Below are 19,429 nucleotides of genomic sequence, written 5' to 3' on the forward strand. Positions count from 1 at the left end.
AAGGTGAAATTCATTGTTTTGGGATGAAATGTCCTATAGATATCTATTAGGTCTAACTGGTCTATTGTATCATTTAAAGTTTGTGTTTCCTTGTTAATTTTCTGTTTAGTTGATCTATCCATAGGTGTGAGTGGGGTATTAAAGTCTCCCACTATTATTGTGTTATTGTTAATTTCTTCTTTCATACTTGTTAGCATTTGTCTTACATACTGCGGTGCTCCCGTGTTGGGTGCATATATATTTATAATTGTTATATCTTCTTCTTGGATTGATCCTTTGATCATTATGTAGTGACCATCTTTGTCTCTTTTCACAGTCTTTGTTTTAAAGTCTATTTTATCTGATATGAGTATTGCTACTCCTGCTTTCTTTTGGTCCCTATTTGCATGGAAAATCTTTTTCCAGCCCTTCACTTTCAGTCTGTATGTGTCCCCTGTTTTGAGGTGGGTCTCTTGTAGACAACATATGCAGGAGTCTTGTTTTTGTATCCATTCAGCCAGTCTTTGTCTTTTGGTTGGGGCATTCAACCCATTTACGTTTAAGGTAATTACTGATAAGTATGACCCCGTTGCCATTTACTTTATTGTTTTGGGTTCGAATTTATACACAATTTTTGTGTTTCCTGTCTAGAGAATATCCTTTAGTATTTGTTGGAGAGCTGGTTTGGTGGTGCAGAATTCTCTCAGCTTTTGCTTGTCTGAAAAGCTTTTGATTTCTCCTTCATACTTGAATGAGATCCTTGCTGGGTACAATAATCTGGGCTGTAGGTTATTTTCTTTCATCATTTTAAGTATGTCTTGCCATTCCCTCCTGGCTTGAAGAGTTTCTATTGAAAGATCAGCTGTTATCCTTATGGGAATTCCCTTGTGTGTTATTTGTTGTTTTTCCCTTGCTGCTTTTAATATTTGTTCTTTGTGTTTGATCTTTGTTAATTTGATTACTATGTGTCTTGGGGTGTTTCGCCTTGGGTTTATCCTGTTTGGGACTCTCTGGGTTTCTTGGACTTGGGTGATTATTTCCTTCCCCATTTTAGGGAAGTTTTCAACTATTATCTCCTCAAGTATTTTCTCATGGTCTTTCTTTTTGTCTTCTTCTTCTGGGATCCCTATGATTCGAATGTTGTAGCGTTTAATATTGTCCTGGAGGTCTCTGAGATTGTCCTCATTTCTTTTAATTCGTTTTTCTTTTATCCTCTCTGATTCATTTATTTCTACCATTCTATCTTCTAATTCACTAATCCTATCTTCTGCCTCTGTTATTCTACTATTTGTTGCCTCCAGAGTGTTTTTAATTTCACTTATTGCATTATTCATTATATATTGACTCTTTTTTATTTCTTCTAAGTCCTTGTTAAACCTTTCTTGCATCTTCTCAATCCTTGTTTCCAGGCTATTTATCTGTGATTCCATTTTAATTTCAAGATTTTGGATCAATTTCACTATCATTATTCGGAATTCTTTATCAGGTAGATTCCCTATCTCTTCCTCTTTTGTTTGGTTTGGTGGGCATTTATCCTGTTCCTTTATCTGCTGGCTATTCCTCTGTCTCTTCATCTTGTTTAAATTGCTGAGTTTGGGGTGTCCTTTCTGTATTCTGGCAGTTTATGGAGTTCTCTTTATTGTGGCATTTCCTCGCTGTGTGTGGGTTTGTACAGGTGGCTTGTCAAGGTTTCCTGGTTAGGGAAGCTTGTGTCGATATTCTGGTGGATGGAACTGTATTTCTTCTCTCTGGAGTGTAATGAAATGTCCAGTAATGAGTTATGAGATGTCTATGGTTTTGGGGTGACTTTGGGCAGCCTGTATCTTGAAGCTCAGGGCTGTGTTCCTTTGTTGCTGGAGAATTTGCTTGTTATGTCTTTCCCTGGAACTTGTTGGCCCTTGTGTGGTGCTTGGTTTCAGTGTCGGTATGGAGGCGTTTGATGAGCTCCTGTCAATTAATGTTCCTTGGAGTCAGGAGTTCCCTGGAGTCAGGGTTTGGACTTAAGCCTCCTACTTCCAGTTATCGGTCTTAATTTTACAGTAGTTTCAAAACTTCTCCTTCTATACAGCACCACTGATAAAACATCTACGTTAAAGATGAAAAGTTTCTCTACTGTGAGGGTCACTCAGAGAGGTTCACAGCATTACATGGAGAAGAGAAGTGGGAGGAGGGAGTTAGAGGTGACCCAAATGAGATGAGGTGGAATCAATAGTGGAGAGAGTGGGCTATCCAGTAGTCACTTCCTTATGTGCACTCCACAACTGGACCACTCAGAGATGTTCACGGAGTTATACAGGGAAGAGAAGAAGGAGGCAGGAGACAGAGGTGGCCAGAAGGATAAAAGGGGGAAATGAAAAGGAGGGAGACAGATCCAGCCAGTAATCAGTTCCTTAAGTGTTCTCCACCGTCTGGAACACACAGAAATTCACAGAGTTGGGTAGAGTAGAGAGGGGTTAGGGAGGAGATACAGGTGACCTGGTGGAGAAAATGGAGAGTCCAAAGGGAGAGAGAGCAGTCAAGCCAGTAATCTCGTACACTAGTGAAAAATGGGTCCTGAAGATTGGGTTCTTAAAGGTACAAAATTGGTAACAAATACATAAAAACAAAAATTAGAAATCTAGAGTAGAGTTTGGAATTTCAAAAATGCGATGTTAATGAAAAGAAGAAGGAAAAGAAAGAGAGAAAAAACGAACAAAGAAAAACAAACAAGGTCGTGAAAGTAATAAAGAAACTACAGGTACAAAATTGATAACTAATACCAAAAAGCAAAAATTAAAAATCTAGAGTAGAGTTTGGAATTTCAAAAATACAACGTTAAAAAAAAAAAAAAAAAAAAGAAGAAGAAGAAAAATAAAGAGAGAAAACAAACAAACCAACAAAAACAATGTCGCAAAAATTATAAAGAAAATACAGGTACAAAATTGATATCAAATACCAAAAAGCATAAATTAAAAATCTTGAGTAGAGTTTGGAATTGCAGATATATGATGTTATATAAAAGAAGAAGAGAAAGAAACAGAGAAAAAAAAAGTCACAGAAATTATGAAAAAAACTATAGGTACAAAATTGATAGCATATATCAAAAGGCTAAAATTTAAAATCTAGAGTACAGTTTGGAATTTCAAAAATACAATGTTAAAGAAAAGAAGAAAAAGAAAAAAAAAAAAAAAAAAAAAAAAAAAAACCACGGTCAAAAAATTATAAAATATATATATGAAGTTTGCTGAAGAAGAAAAAAAAATAGGGTCTTTTTTTTTTTTTTTGCAAAGTAATAGTTATAAAAGTGAAAATTAAAGGACAATAGAGGACTTAAAAATTTTTTTCCTTTTTTAATTAAAAAAAAAAAAAAAAGAAAGAAAGATTGATCGTAAAAATAGTAAAAATATATCTAGGTCTTTCTCTGGTTTTGTTGTGAGTATTGTGGGTTCAGTTCATTTTTGGCAGTTCCTTAGTCCGACTTATATTTCTCAAGATCTATAGGCCCCTTCCTATGTAATCCGTAGTAACCACAGGGTTTTAATCTATGGCCTGTAGCTTCCAAGGCGTTTCCCTCTGTTACAGCTTCTTCTGTTTGCTGGTCTCTTCAGTGTCTGGTTCCCGCCCTGACACAAAGGGGATGGTTGAGGACACTATTTTTTTTTTTTTTTTTTAATTTAGGCTCACTTGTTCAGCCGCGCTGTGGGGAGGGAGGGAGGGATGCTGCAAACAGATAACACTGGCATGCGCTCGCAGTGCCTCAGCCACACTGGGTCTGCCCCCACTCACCGCGCATGTAGCCTCCCTGCCCACACTGCTCGGGCTCTAGGCTGTTCCGCCGGGAACAATCAGAGGCCGGCCCTGGGCTGAGCTCCCAGGTCCAAGCCGCTCAGGTTCAGGCACTCGGGTAGTCCTCAGAGGCGCAGACTCGGTTGGGCCTGCGTTTTGTGTTCTTCCCAGATCCGAGCAGCTCAGGTGATGAGGTGTTTGGCGGGCACCAATGCTGCGACTTATCACCTCCCCGCCACTCGGTTATCTGGGTGTAAAACCGGCGCACCTTCTCAGGCAGCTGTTGACTGTCCAGACCCCCAAGAAGTTTTAGTTAGCAAAGAAGCCTGCTTACAGTTTTATAGATAGTGTCTCTCTGGGGCTGCAATTGCCCCCTTCCGGCTCTGGCTGCCTGTCACCGGAGGGGGAAGGTCTGCAGCCGGCTCTCTCTGTTCAGTCCTTTGTTCTGTGCGCGGGCCTGGCGGTGTCTTAGGTTAGGGCTGGCTTTTTGCGTGGTAGATATCCCACAGTCTGCTTTGCTAGCCCAAATTATTTCGCTCAGATAGCGCTCAGGACATTCGGCCGGATTCTTACTCTAAGGGACACAGCCCGCGCCGCACTTCCCTGCCCAGCCCCCGCTTGCTAATGCCGTGTGCAGGCATCTGCGCTGCTTCTCCGCTGGGGGAGTTACTGTAGGGCTCACAATCCGCGATTTTTAATTGTTTATTTTTTTTTTCCCCTCCCTTTTATGTTGCCCTCTGTGCTTCCAAAGCTCGGCACAGATTCGGCAGTGAGAGAGTTTCCTGGTGTTTGGAAACTTCTCTCTTTTTAAGACTCCCTTCCCGGGACGGAACTCCGTCCCTCCCTCTTTTGTCTCTTTTTTTGTCTTTTATATTTTTTCCTACCTCCTTTCGAAGAGTTGGGCTGCTTTTCTGGGTGCCTGATGTCCTCTGCCAGCATTCAGAAGTTGTTTTGTGGAATTTACTCGATGTTTAAATGCTCTTTTGATGAATTTGTGGGGGAGAAAGTGTTCTCCCCGTCCTACTCCTCCGCCATCTTGGCTCCTCTCCCCGGCTGATTCTTATTGATCTAGATTTTGTCTCTTACCATCACTCAACCAATCACAGAAACTTGGATTTGTCTAGGCCTGAGTCAAGATCCCCTGGAGAAGGAAATGGCAACCCACTCCAGTATTCTCCCCTGGGGAATCCCCATAGGCAGAGGAGCTTGGCAAGCTACAGTTCATGGGGTCACAAAGAGTCAGACACAACTGAGTTACTAACACACACACATACACACAAAGTCATGTTCCTAATTTTATGTCTGGAATGTTGAATCGTCCTTCCACAAGCATGGACTGAGGGAAATAAAAATGCTTTCATCAAAAGAAATCTGATTGAATGCCAACTCGGCAAGAACAGGTTCCCATATGGTATGTCATACAATCTGAAATGCTTGGCATGAGTAGAGGATTTTTCCAGGTGAGAAGTTGTTCATGGAAAGCTAAATTGCAAACAGAGGTTGTTCAGTGAGTATGGACCTGAACACAGATCCATAGTTGGTTTGAGGTTAAATTGTATTGAGCTGTGATAGCTGGAAAGTCTCCATAATGAAGTCATGCTTGGAATAGATTTCAGGAAGGTGGAGTCTGTGGACCAGGGAAGAAATCCTCCTTGACTGCCATTAGTTGTGGGACTACTAGAGGTCTTTCACCTCTTTGTTCCACCAATTTCTGTACTCCACACTGACTGTGTTAGTTAGTGTTCTCCAGAGAAACAAAACTAATAGGTGTATATTTAAATTGGTAAATATAAAGAGAATTATTATAAAGAATTGACTCATGCGATTATGGAGGCTAAAAAGTCTCAAGCAGTGGCCACAGGACTGGAAAAGGTCAGTTTTCATTCCAGTCCCAAAGAAAGGCAATGCCAAAGAATGCTCAACTACTGCTGCTGCTGCTAAGTTGCTTCAGTCGTGTCCAACTCTGTGCGATCCCCATAGACGGCAGCCCACCAGGCTCCCCAGTCCCTGGGATTCTCCAGGCAAGAACACTGGAGTGGGTTGCCGTTTCCTTCTCCAATGCACGAAAGTGAAAAGTGAAAGTGAAGTCTCTCAGTTGTGTCCGACCCTCAGCGACCCCATGGACTGCAGCCTTCCAGGCTCCTCCATCCATGGGATTTTCCAGGCAAGAGTACTGTAGTAGGGTGCCATTGCCTTCTCCGAAGAATGCTCAAACTACCGCACAATTGCACTCATCTCAAACGCTAGTAAAGTAATGCTCAAAATTCTCCAAGCCAGGCTTCAGCAATATGTGAACCGTGAACTTCCAGATGTTTAAGCTGGTTTTAGAAAAGGCAGAGGAACCAGAGATCAAATTGCCAACATCCACTGGATCATCGAGAAAGCAAGAGAGTTCCAGAAAAATATCTATTTCTGCTTTATTAATTATGCCAAAGCATTTTACTGTGTGGATCACAATAAACTGTGGAAAATTCTTCAACTTATATGCAGAGTACATTATGAGAAATGCTGGGCTGGAAGAAGCACAAGCTGGAATCAAGATTGCTGTGAGAAATGTCAATAATCTCAGATATGCAGATGACACCACCCTTATGGCAGAAGCCTCTTGATGAAAATGAAAGAAAGTGAAAAGTTTGGCTTAAAGCTCAACATTCGGAAAACTAAGATCATGGCATCTGGTCCCATCACTTCATGGCAAATAGATGGGGAAACAGTGGCTGACTTTATTTTTCTGGGCTCCAAAATCACTGCAGATGGTGATTGCGGCCATGAAATTAAAAGGCTCTTACTCCTTGGAAGGAAAGTCATGACCAACATAGACAGCATATTCAAAAACAGAGACATTACTTTGTCAACAAAGGTCTGTCTAGTCAAGGCTATGGTTTTTCCAGTAGTCATGTATGGATGTGAGAGTTGGACTATAAAGAAAGCTGAGCACTGAAGAATTGATGCTTTTGAACTGTGGTGTTGGAGAAGACTCTTGAGAGTCCCTTGGACTGCAAGGAGATCCAACCAATCCATCCTAAAGGAGATCAGTCCTGGGTGTTCATTGGAAGGACTGATGTTGAAGCTGAAACTCCAATACTTTGGCCACCTGATGCGAAGAGCTGACTCATTTGAAAAGACCCTGATGCTGGGAGGGATTAGGGGCAGGAGGAGAAGGGGACGATAGAGGATGAGATGATTGGATGGTATCTCCGACTCAATAGACATGAGTTTGGGTAAACTCCGGGAGTTGTTGATGGACAGGGAAGCCTGGCGTGCTGTGGTTCATGGGGTCACAAGGAGTTGGACATGTCTGAGTGACTGAACTGAACTGAACTGACACAGTCTCAAGATATGCAGGGTGAGTTGGCAAGGTAAGGACCTAGGGGAAGCAATGATTTTGTTCCAATATGAGTCCAAAGACCTGACAGGTAGGATAACCTATGGTGTAGTTCCCTTTGGAAGGCTGGCAGGTTCAAGACTGAAGATGAGCCAAAGATTCAGTTCAAATCCAAAGACAGGGAAAAGTGAATGTCCCAGTTTGAAAGCAGTCAAGTAGGAGAATTTTCCCTTTCTTGGGAGAGGGTCAGCCTTTTTGTTGTATCCAAACTTTTAACTAATTGGTTGAGGCCGACTGATATTAAGGAAGGCAATCTGCTTTACTCAGTCTACCAATTTAAATATTAATTTTATCTAAAGATATTCTCAGAGAAACACCAAGAATAACATTTGACCAAATGTCTGGATATCTCATGGCTCAGTCAGGTTAACATGTAAAATTAACCATCAGGCTGACCATTCCCCTTTTCTGCAAAGACACAGTAAAGCACAGGTTTCCACTTTACGAAATGTTGGTGATTGCTCACATCTCTTTCTAAGATTAGAAACAAGGCAACTTGTTTAAAATTTTGAATCTGTCTGCTCTTTAATAAAAATTTTACAAGTGAGCTCTTGGTTTACTTCCTCACGTGGCTCTCTGGCATTTCTAATATTTAATTCATAGAATGCATTACTTATTTCCAAGTTTTCAGAAGTCCTCATGGTAAAAACCATATTTAGTTTGTGCTAAATGAGATGATACATGCTGGGTGAGCATGGGTGTCATGTACAGTGAAGAGCTTCAAATCCAGTTAGTAGCCAAAATGGCTGCAAGTGGAATTATTGGTAAATGTGATTAAGTAAAATCTAACAAAATGGTTAAAATTTCATAAAAATAACAGGTGACTTACTAATGATATTAATACATAAGGTCTTTTTTTCATGTCACTAGTGTGTTACATTGAAAAATGTTTGAAAAGACATAACTTTCATTAATTTGGACTTGAAACATTCCTATGTTATATTCTTTAGACATATAAAGAGAAAAATTTTTGTTTACTTTTGTTAAAAGCATAATAATTTCTTGGATAATACATACTTATATATAATACATAATAATTACATAATAAAAGCAAAATAATATTTACTTTCTTGGAGGATGGAAGGAGAGGTTATGGGTTTGAGAAGTCCAATTTGGATAGGGTTCAGAGATGTTTGCTTTATTTTTGTAGTTCACAGCTTATATGTCATGTATATTTTTATACTAAAATTATGTGGTATAAAAATGTATTTATTTTTAATTGGAGAGGATAATTGTTTTACAATGTTGCACTGGTTTCTGCTATACATCAACGTGAATCAGCCATAGGTATACATATGTCCTCTCCCTCATGAACCTCCCTCCCGTCACCCACCCGATCCAACTCCTCTAGACTGACCACACTTGAGCTCCCTAAGTCATACAGCAAATTCCCACCAGCTGGTGAGCTACAGTCTGTGGGGTTGCAAAGAGTCAGACACAACTGAGTGATGAGTGACTAACACTTGCAACTAATGTATGTGTTTCAGTGCTTCTCTCTTAATGGGTCCCCCTCTTCTTCCCCTGCTGTGTCCACATGTCTGTTCTCTGTGTCTCTGTCAGTATTACTGCCCTACAAACAGGTCCATCAGTACCATAAAATTATGTACTTTTAATTAACTTTATTGAGTTATAGCAAACTTCAGACATTTAGCATTTTCGTAGGTGTGACACATGCCTACATTTGGTAAAATCACAGCCACTCTAAAGACAGTGGCCACATCGTCATCCCAGTAGCTTACTTCTGCTCCCTTTAATCTCTCCCTTCTGCTTCTCTCTGTCCTCCACATCTTCAGGCAACCACTGATCTGCTTTCTGTCATTGTAGATTAGATTGCACATTTTCCAGAAGGTTATATAAACAGAATCATACATGCATACACATATACTCCTTTTTTGTTTGATAAGGAAGTCTGACTTTCTTCATTAGGAATAATTGTTTTAAAAAAATAGTTTCCTTGGGATAAAGAATTATAGGTTGACAGGTTTTTTTTTTTTTTTTTCTTTCAGGGGTTTTAAGATATTGCTTTCTTGACTTTTTTATATTGTTTTCGTGTGAAATATGCTGCCATCCAAATATGATGTCAACAGAACTTGTGTGCCCCTGTATATAACATGTATTTTTTTTCTGTTTTTAATACTTTTTTTTTATTAATAAAGTGAAAGTGAGTCATTCAGTCGTGTCTGACTCTGTGACCCCATGGACGGTAGCCTGCCAGGCTCTTCTGTCCATGGAATTCTCCAGGCCAGAATACCAGAGTGGGTAGCTATTCCCTTTATCTTTGCAACCAAGGGATCGAACCCAGGTTGTCTGCATTCTAGGTGAAGGAATTCTTTACCAGCTGAGCCATCAGGAAAGCCCAAGAATACTAGAGTGGGTAGCCTATTCCTTCTCCAGGGGATCTTTCTGATCCAAGAATTGAACTGGGGTCTCCTGCATTTCAGGAAGATTCTTTATCAGAGAAATTTGATTTGATGTATTTTCATGTAGTTTTCCACATTTTTTTGTGCTTTTAGTTTTTTGGATCTATGTGTTTATCATTCCTTTTTTCTCTTCTTTTCTCTTTTCTTCTAATTGGGATTCTAATTGCATGTATTTCAGATTGCTTGAAATTGCCCCACAGCTTATCAACTCTGGTTTCTTTTTTTTTTTTTTTAGTACATACTCACAGTTTTATTGTGGGTAGTTTTGATTGCAATGTGTTTGAGTTCACTAATTATTTTCTTTTGCAATGTGTTTTCTCCCATAACACATCCAGTATAGATTTCCTCTCAGACATTGTCTTTTCATGTCTAGAAGTCTGATTTGTACCCATTTTTTTAAAGCTTTCTATGCCTCTGCTTCACATATTCAATCTTTCCTCCAGATTCTTAAATTTACAAACTGCAACTAAAATAACATTCTTTTTCTACTAACTCTCTCTTCTGTGTCATTTCTTGGACAGTTTCTTTTTTATTGATGCATAATTGCTATAAAATACTTTGTTAGGTGTACAATACAGTGATTCACAATTTTTAAAGGTTATACTTGTTTATATTTTTATAAAATATTGGCTATATTTCCTGTTTTGTATGGTGCATCCTTGTAACTTATTTTATACCTAATAGCTCCTATCTTTTAATCCTCTACCTCCTATTCTGCCTCCCTACCTTCCCTCTCCCCCACTGGTAACAACTAGCTTATTCTCTATATCTGTGAGACTGCTTCTTTTTTTATTATATTTAATAGATTTTTATATTTTTTAGATTCCACATATAAGTCATATAATACAGTATTTTTCTTTCTCTGTCTGACTTACTTCATAGTATGTTTCCCTCCAAGTCCATCCATGTTGCTGCAAATGCCAATATTTTGTTCTTTTTTATGGCTGAGTAGTATTCCATTGTGTGTAAATGTGTGCATTTTATTTTTGATATGTATCAGGAGTGGAATCGCTGGGTCATATGGTAGTTCTAGTTTTAGTTTTTGAGAAACCTCCATACTGTTTTCCCCAGTGACTTTATCAATTTACCTTTCTACCAGTGGTGTGCAAGAGTTGGCTCAATTTCAGTTGATTGATTCCTCTCCTCATCATGAACCTTTTTTTTTCTTCTTTGCATGCCTAGTAATGTTTTACTAGATGCCAGACATTTACATTTTTACCTTTTTGGGTGCTAGATAGATTTATATTCTTTTACGTACTCTTGACCTTTGTTCTGGGACTTGATTAAGTTACCTGAAAACGGTTTGATCCATTTTGCTCTCACCTTTAAGTTCTATTAGGTGGGATCAGAGAAACTTTTAGTCTGTGGCTAATTTTTTCCAGTGGTGGTGGTTTAGTCCCTCAGTCGTGTCCAACCCTTGTGACTCCATGGACTGTAGCCTGCCAGGTTCCTCTGGTCATGGGATTTTCCAGGCAAGAATACTGGAGAGGGTTGCCATTTCCTTCTCCAAGGGATCTTCCTGACCCAGGGATCAAACCTGGGTCTCCTGCACTGCAGGTGGTCTCCTGCATTGCAGGCATATTCTTTACTGACAGATTCTTTTTTCCAGTACTAAGGCCAAATTACTCTGACTGCTTTATCCAATGCCCTGTGAATTATGAGCGTTTGGTCTGTAGCTGGTGTGAACTGCTATATTCCTGGCTTTGTATGGAAAAAAGCTAGAACTAGAGTGAGGTGAGCAAATTATTGAGTGCATTTAAAAAAAAATTTCACATGTATTATTAATTGAAGAACATTTAAAATTTTAATTAAATTTTTGAAGTAATAATACATTCAGGTATAAGAAACAGTATAAAGAAAGCCCACATGCCCTTTCCCTTTATTGAACCTGATAGTACTGGGTTAGTGAAAAGTTCCTTCGAGTTTTTCCATAACATCTTGTGGAAAGATTTGGCCAACCCAATAATATTTTATGAATGATAGGACAAAATGACAACCAGGATATTGACATTGATGCAGTTAAGATACAGGACTTTTGTATCACCACAAGTTTTCTCCTGTCATCCAGGACCTTTTATGAGTGTTGGCTCTGGGCAGTGCACTGGTCAAGGGTGGAAGATCTAAGGCAGTACTCTCTCTGAGGCTCATCCAAGTGCAGGGTCTGCACCTGAGCCTGAGTGCCTTCTAAAATTTTGTGTCCTAGACACCGTGTTTCCTTTACATAGTCCTAGTTTTGGTTTTATGAGTGGTCATTTAAATGCAAGGATCAGCAAATTTTTTAAGGACGTAGATAGTAAATATTTTAGTCTTGGTGAGACATACAGATTCTCTTGCATCCACTCAACTCTGCTAGTTTAGCACGAAGTAGTCATTACAGCGTATGAATGATATGTTTGACTCCAATAAAATTTTATTTACAAAAACAGATGGCTGATCCGCTGGCTGCAGTTTGCTGATTCCTTCTTTAATCCCTTGGGTGCTCTTTCCCCAGCCTTGGGTAGTTTCTTCACATGCATGTGCTAATTAGCACATAACTGAGTAATTGAGAGAGACTATGTAGATTTTCAGAGATTTTCTTTGTTCAACTCTCTTTGCTCCCCCGGTTTCTCTTGCAAACCTTGGTTACCTTGGTTTCCTTTCCTTCCAGCCTCATCTCTCCTAGTCAGGGAGACCACCTGGTTCTAACTGAGTTCTGTTTGTCTCATGGCCTCTTCATTGACCAACATCCAGAATCTTAGTGGGTATCATTTCACATTTTATGTACAATTTTAAATTTATTTCTGGTGAGAGAATAAATTCAGTCCTTATTACTTCCTCTTGGCCAAGTGTGGAAATCTCTAGTATTGTGTTTTGAAATTAGATTGCACTATCGTCTCCTGTTAGAAATGAGATAGATTATTTGTATAGAATTCAACAGGGCATCCCTCCCTCCTGGCTCAGTGGTAAAGAATCCACCTGCCCAGCAGGAGACACAGGTTTGATCTCTGGGTTAGAAAGATCCCCTGGAGAAGGAAATGGCAATGCAATTCAGTATTCTTGACTGGAGAATTCCATGGGCAGAGAAGCCTGGTGGGCTACAGTCCATGGGGTCTCAAAGAGTCAGACATGACTTAGCAATTAAACAGTAAAAAATAACAACAAAAATAGAATTTAATATATTCAGAATCCATTATTTAACTAACATTATGGACTTACCAAGTTATCATAGACTTCCAGAGTTTTGATTTTCTCATTTGTATGAGGAGGATAATAATATCGGTCTCACAAATTTGTTAGAAAGTTTAAATGAAGAATAAATGAGAAAACACCTATGTATGTCTTACTTGTAGTAGGCATAAAAACGTTTAATTCACTTTCCCAAGTTTGATGCATTGATTCAAACTGGAGTACAATTTTTTTTAAATTTTATTTATTTTTAAACTTTACAATATTGTATTAGTTTTGCCAAATATCAAAATGAATCCGCCACAGGTATACCTGTGTTCCCCATCCTGAACCCTCTTCCCTCCTCCCTCCCCATACTCTCCCTCTGGGTCATCCCAGTGCACCAGCCCCAAGCATCCAGTATCGTGCATCGAACCTGGACTGGCGACTCGTTTCATACATGATATTATACATGTTTCAATGCCATTCTCCCAGATCTCGCCGCCCTCTCCCTCTCCCACAGGTCCATAAGACTGATCTATACATCAGTGTCTCTTTTGCTGTCTCGTACACAGGGTTATTGTTACCATCTTTCTAAATTCCATATATATGTGTTAGTATACTGTATTGGTGTTTTTCTTTCTGGCTTACTTCACTCTGTATAATAGGCTCCAGTTTCATCCACCTCATTAGAACTGATTCAAATGTATTCTTTTTAATGGCTGAGTAATACTCCATTGTGTATATGTACCACAGCTTTCTTATCCATTCATCTGCTGATGGACATCTAGGTTGCTTCCATGTCCTGGCTATTATAAACAGTGCTGCGATGAACATTGGGGTACACGTGTCTCTTTCCCTTCTGGTTTCCTCAGTGTGTATGCCCAGCAGTGGGATTTCTGGATCATAAGGCAGTTCTATTTCCAGTTTTTTAAGGAATCTCCACACTGTTCTCCATAGTGGCTGTACTAGTTTGCATTCCCACCAAGAGTGCAAGAGGGTTCCCTTTTCTCCACACCCTCTCCAGCATTTATTACTTGTAGACTTTTGGATCCCAGCCATTCTGACTGGCATGAAATGGTACCTCATAGTGGTTTTGATTTGCATTTCTCTGATAATGAGTGATGTTGAGCATCTTTTCATGTGTTTGTTAGCCATCTGGATGTCTTCTTTGGAGAAATGTCTATTTAGTTCTTTGGCCCATTTTTTGATTGGGTCATTTATTTTTCTGGAGTTGAGCTGTAGGAGTTGCTTGTGTATTCTCGAGATTAGTTGTTTGTCAGTTGCTTCATTTGCTATTATCTTCTCCCATTCTGAAGGCTGTCTTTTCACCTTGCTAATAGTTTCCTTTGATGTGCAGAAGCTTTTAAGGTTAATTAGGTCCCATTTGTTTATTTTTGCTTTTATTTCCAATATTCTGGGAGGTGGGTCGTAGAGGCTCCTGCTGTGATGTATGTCAGAGAGTGTTTTGCCTATGTTCTCCTCTAGGAGTTTTATAGTTTCTGGTCTTACATTGAGATCTTTAATCCATTTTGAGTTTATTTTTGTGTATGGTGTTAGAAAGTGTTCTAGTTTCATTCTTTTACAAGTGGTTGACCAGATTTCCCAGCACCACTTGTTAAAGAGATTGTCTTTAATCCATTGTATATTCTTGCCTCCTTTGTCAAAGATAAGGTGTCCATATGTGCGTGGATTTATCTCTGGGCTTTCTATTTTGTTCCATTGATCTATATTTCTGTCTTTGTGCCAGTACCATACTCTCTTGATAATTGTGGCTTTGTAGTAGAGCCTGAAGTCAGGCAGGTTGATTCCTCCAGTTCCATTCTTCTTTCTCAAGATCGCTTTGGCTATTCGAGGTTTTTTGTATTTCCATACAAATTGGGAAATTATTTATTGTAGCTCTGTGAAGAATACTGTTGGTAGCTTGATAGGGATTGCATTGAATCTATAGATTGCTTTGGGTAGTATACTCATTTTCACTATATTGATTCTTCCAATCCATGAACATGGTATATTTCTCCATCTGTTAGTGTCCTCTTTGATTTCTTTCACCAGTGTTTTATAGTTTTCTATATATAGGTCTTTAGTTTCTTTAGGTAGATATATTCCTAAGTATTTTATTCTTTCCATTGTAATGGTGAATGGAATTGTTTCCTTAATTTCTCTTTCTGTTTTCTCATTATTAGTGTATAGGAATGCAAGGGATTTCTGTGTGTTGATTTTATATCCTGCCACTTTACTATAGTCATTGATTAGTTCTAGTAATTTTCTGGTGGAGTCTTTAGGGTTTTCTGTGTAGAGGGTCATGTCATCTGCAAACAGTGAGAGCTTTACTTCTTCTTTTCCAATTTGGATTCCTTTTATTTCTTTTTCTGTTCTGATTGCTGTGGCCAAAACTTCCAAAACTATGTTGAATAGTAATGGTGAAAGTGGGCACCCTTGTCTTGTTCCTGACTTTAGAGGAAATGCTTTCAATTTTTCACCATTGAGGATAATGTTTGCTGTGGGTTTGTCATATATAGCTTTGATTATGTTGAGGTATGTTCCTTCTATTCCTGCTTTCTGGAGAGTTTTGATCATAAATGGATGTTGAATTTTGTCAAAGGCTTTCTCTGCATCTATTGAGATAATAATATGGTTTTTATTTTTCAAATTGTTAATATGGTGTATTACATTGATTGATTTGCAGATATTGAAGAATCCTTGCATCCCTGGGATAAAGCCCACTTGGTCATGGTGTATGATCTTTTTAATGTGTTGTTGGATTCTGATTGCTAGAATTTTGTTAAGGATTTTTGCATCTATGTTCATCAATGATATTGGCCTGTAGTTTTCTTTTTTTGTGGCATCTTTGTCAGGTTTTGGTATTAGGGTGATGGTGGCCTCATAGAATGAGTTTGGAAGTTTACCATCCTCTGCAATTTTCTGGAAGAGTTTGAACAGGATAGGTGTTAGCTCTTCTCTAAATTTTTGGTAGAATTCAGCTGTGAAGCCGTCTGGACCTGGGCTTTTGTTTGCTGGAAGATTTTTGATTACAGTTTCAATTTCCGTGCTTGTGATGGGTCTGTTAAGATTTTCTATTTCTTTCTGGTCCAGTTTTGGAAAGCTGTACTTTTCTAAGAATTTGTCCATTTCTTCCACGTTGTCCATTTTATTGGCATATAATGTTGATAGTACTCTCTTATGATCCTTTGTTGTTGTCTGTTGTGATCTCTCCATTTTCATTTCTAATTTTATTGATTTGATTTATCTCCCTTTGTTTCTTGATGAGTCTAGCTAATGGTTTGTCAATTTTATTTATCCTTTCAAAAAACCAGCTTTTGGTTTTGTTGATTTTTGCTATGATCTCTTTTATTTCTTTTGCATTTATTTCTGCTCTAAGTTTTAAGATTTCTTTCCTCCTACTAACCCTGGGGTTCTTCATTTCTTCCTTTTCTAGTTGCTTTAGGTGTAGAGTTAGGTTATTTATTTGACTTTTTTCTTGTTTCTTGAGGTGTGCCTGTATTGCTATGAACTTTCCCCTTAGGACTGCTTTTACCATGTCCCACAGGTTTTGGGTTGTTGTGTTTTCATTTTCATTAGTTTCTATGCAAATTTTGATTTCTTTTTTGATTTCTTCTGTGATTTGTTGGTTATTCAGCAGCGTGTTGTTCAGCCTCCATATGTTGGAATTTTTAATAGTTTTTCTCCTGTAATTGAGATCTAATCTTACTGCATTGTGGTCAGAAAAGATGCTTGGAATGATTTCAATTTTTTTGAATTTACCAAGGCTAGCTTTATGGCCCAGGATGTGATCTATCCTGGAGAAGGTTCCATGTGCGCTTGAGAAAAAGGTGAAATTCATTGTTTTGGGGTGAAATGTCCTATAGATATCAATTAGGTCTAACTGGTCTATTGTATCATTTAAAGTTTGTGTTTCCTTGTTAATTTTCTGTTTAGTTGATCTATCCATAGGTGTGAGTGGGGTATTAAAGTCTCCCACTCTTATTGTGTTATTGTCAATTTGTCCTTTCATACTTGTTAGCATTTGTCTTACATACTGCAGTGCTCCCGTGTTGGGTGCATATATATTTATAATTGTTATATCTTCTTCTTGGATTGATCCTTTGATCATTATGTAGTGACCTTCTTTGTCTCTTTTCACAGCCTTTGTTTTAAAGTCTATTTTATCTGATATGAGTATTGCTACTCCTGCTTTCTTTTGGTCCCTATTTGCATGGAAAATCTTTTCCCAGCCCTTCACTTTCAGTCTGTATGTGTCCCCTGTTTTGAGGTGGGTCTCTTGTAGACAACATATGTAGGGGTCTTGTTTTTGTATCCATTCAGCCAGTCTTTGTCTGTTGGTTGGGGCATTCAACCCATTTATGTTTAAGGTAATTACTGATAAGTATGATCCCGTTGCCATTTACTTTATTGTTTTGGGTTCGAATTTATACACCTTATATTATCCTGTGATCTTGCTGAACTCACTAAACAGCTTAATAAATTTATTTGAATTTCCTTTATAGATGGTCATGTCATCTGCAAACAGGGACAATTTTACTTCTTGCTTTCTAATCTGTTCTTGCAAGTGCAGGAGGAGATGAAGTAGATGTGGGTTCAATCCCTTTCTTCTCTGTATGCTTTTTCCTCCCTTTACTTGCCATAATGCACTGGCTAAAACTTTCAGAACTATGGTGAATAGAGTGATGACAGCAGACATTCTTGTCTTGTGATCTTGCTGCTGCTGCTGCTGCTAAGTCACTTCAGTCGTGTCCGACTCTGTGCAACCCCATTGACAGCAGCCCACGAGGCACCCCTGTCCCTAGAATTCTCCAGGCAAGAACACTGGAGTGGGTTGCTATTTCCTTTTCCAATGTAGGAAAGTGAAAAGTGAAAGTGAAGTTGCTCAGTCATGTCCGACTCTTTGCGACCCCATGGACTGCAGCCTACCAGGCTCCTCTGTCCATGGGATTTTCCAGGCAAGAGTACTGGAGTGGGGTGCCATCACCTTCTCCGCTTGTGATCTTAGGGAAAACTTTTAGTCTTTCACCATTAAATATGATGTTGCCTTTGTTATTCAGTTGCTACACTGTGTCTGACTCCTTTATGACCCCATGAACTATGGCCTGGCCGCCTCCTCTGTTCATGGGATTTCCCAGGCAAAAATACTAGAGTGGGTTGCCATTTCCTTCTCCAGGGGATCTTCCGACCCCAGGGATCAAAACTATGTCTCCTGCATTGGCATGCAGATTTTTACCACTGAGCCACCAGGGAAACCCAAATATGATGTTATCTGGAGGCTTCTTTTAGAGGATTTTCATCAAGACAAGAAAGTTCCTCTCTATGTCCTGTTTGAGAGTTTGTAGTTTAAATGGGTAGTGGGTATGGCCAACTGCTTTTTCTGCATCAGATAATAATGGTCGTGTAATTTTTCTTAGCCTATTAATATGGTGTATTACATTGATTCATTTTTTAATACTGAACTAGTCTATCCTCCTTAGAGTAAACATAACATACGGTCATGGTACATAATTTTTAAAATTTATTGCTGAAGTCCATTTGTATCAGGGGGGATTAAAAGTCCAGATTCCTCACTTGAATTCCATTGACACTGGTGGTAGAGGGGTGCTCTTTGTTGCTCCTGGGTGGGGGTGGGAGCGAGGCTCTCCACTGATATCTAATTATTACTATTATTCTCCACTAATGCATTCACCAATAGCGGTCTTGCTGGGAGTGGCATGGTTGTTCATCATTCCCCACATGGCCTCTCTGACACTGTTGTGAAGTGGTACCGTGTTACTACTGAGTGTTGGCAAAAGACCTGATTCTCCACTACTCATCTGATATCGGCTCAGCAGGAAGCCACAGAGGCATCAACACCTCTGGGTGGGTGTGGAAGACCAGGTTTCCCACATGGTCTCCACTGATTCCACAGGGAAAGACACTTGACCATTCATAGGGGCAGAAGTCCCTTACTCTTTCTTAGCCTTCACTGGAACCTCCCTGGTAGAGGAATTGGGGTGGCTTGCTACAGCCTGGTGAGGCTAGAATTCTAGTTTCCTCATTTGGCTTTTGGCAGAGCTATGGATGGGGTCAATCTTTTTTTTTTTTTTTTTTTTTTTTATGGCTGGAGTAAAATGGTTATTGTGTAATTCAAAAAATTATCTTGGTAATGTACCCCTTTTCTGAGTCTTTGGCTGGATTAGGGAGGCATTTTCTTGGGGAAATTATTTGTGCCTGTTGTTGTTTCTAGGTTGCCTGTGGTTTCAGCACCCAGTCTGGGATATATGAGGAGAGGGAAAAAACACGGGGAACTTATTGCTCAGAAGTACCCATGCCTCTAGTTGCTGAAATATTTCTTTGGTTCTAATGTGCAAATTGGCTTGCTTCTGTGCTTTTTCTTCCCTCGGGCTCAGGTTTTCTAGGTCAGTTGTCATTTTTCCATCTGCTTCCAATTTTTCATATTTTTCTGTTTAGCGTCTCCTGATTATTCCTGTCCTTGTGGACTTATTTCTAAAAAGTATTTTATTTTCTTAGATTTCCACAAACACTATGCATTTTATTTTTAAGGTTCTATTATAAATTGCAATTTTTCAAAAGTATTATTTTGTGCAAGTCTTTTATTGAAAATATTTCAGATCTAGTCTCTCTATGCCAGTGGCTCCATAGCATTGTGTCAACAAGTCAAAGTTCATTAGGAGTTAGAAACCATACAAGTTACTTTAAGAGAGGGAATTCAACATAAAGAATTGTT

At 39.0% G+C, this 19,429-nt stretch overlaps 1 pseudogene; it reads right to left on the reverse strand.

Moving 5' to 3' along the window:
* LOC102397246 overlaps positions 1–18,515 on the reverse strand; it is a 37,440-nt pseudogene extending 18,925 nt beyond the window's left edge.
* Between the last annotated feature and the right edge of the window lie 914 nt (positions 18,516–19,429).

This window comes from Bubalus bubalis, chromosome 1 (genome assembly GCF_019923935.1).
Source record: "Bubalus bubalis isolate 160015118507 breed Murrah chromosome 1, NDDB_SH_1, whole genome shotgun sequence".
NCBI classification, from domain to species: domain Eukaryota; kingdom Metazoa; phylum Chordata; class Mammalia; order Artiodactyla; family Bovidae; genus Bubalus; species Bubalus bubalis.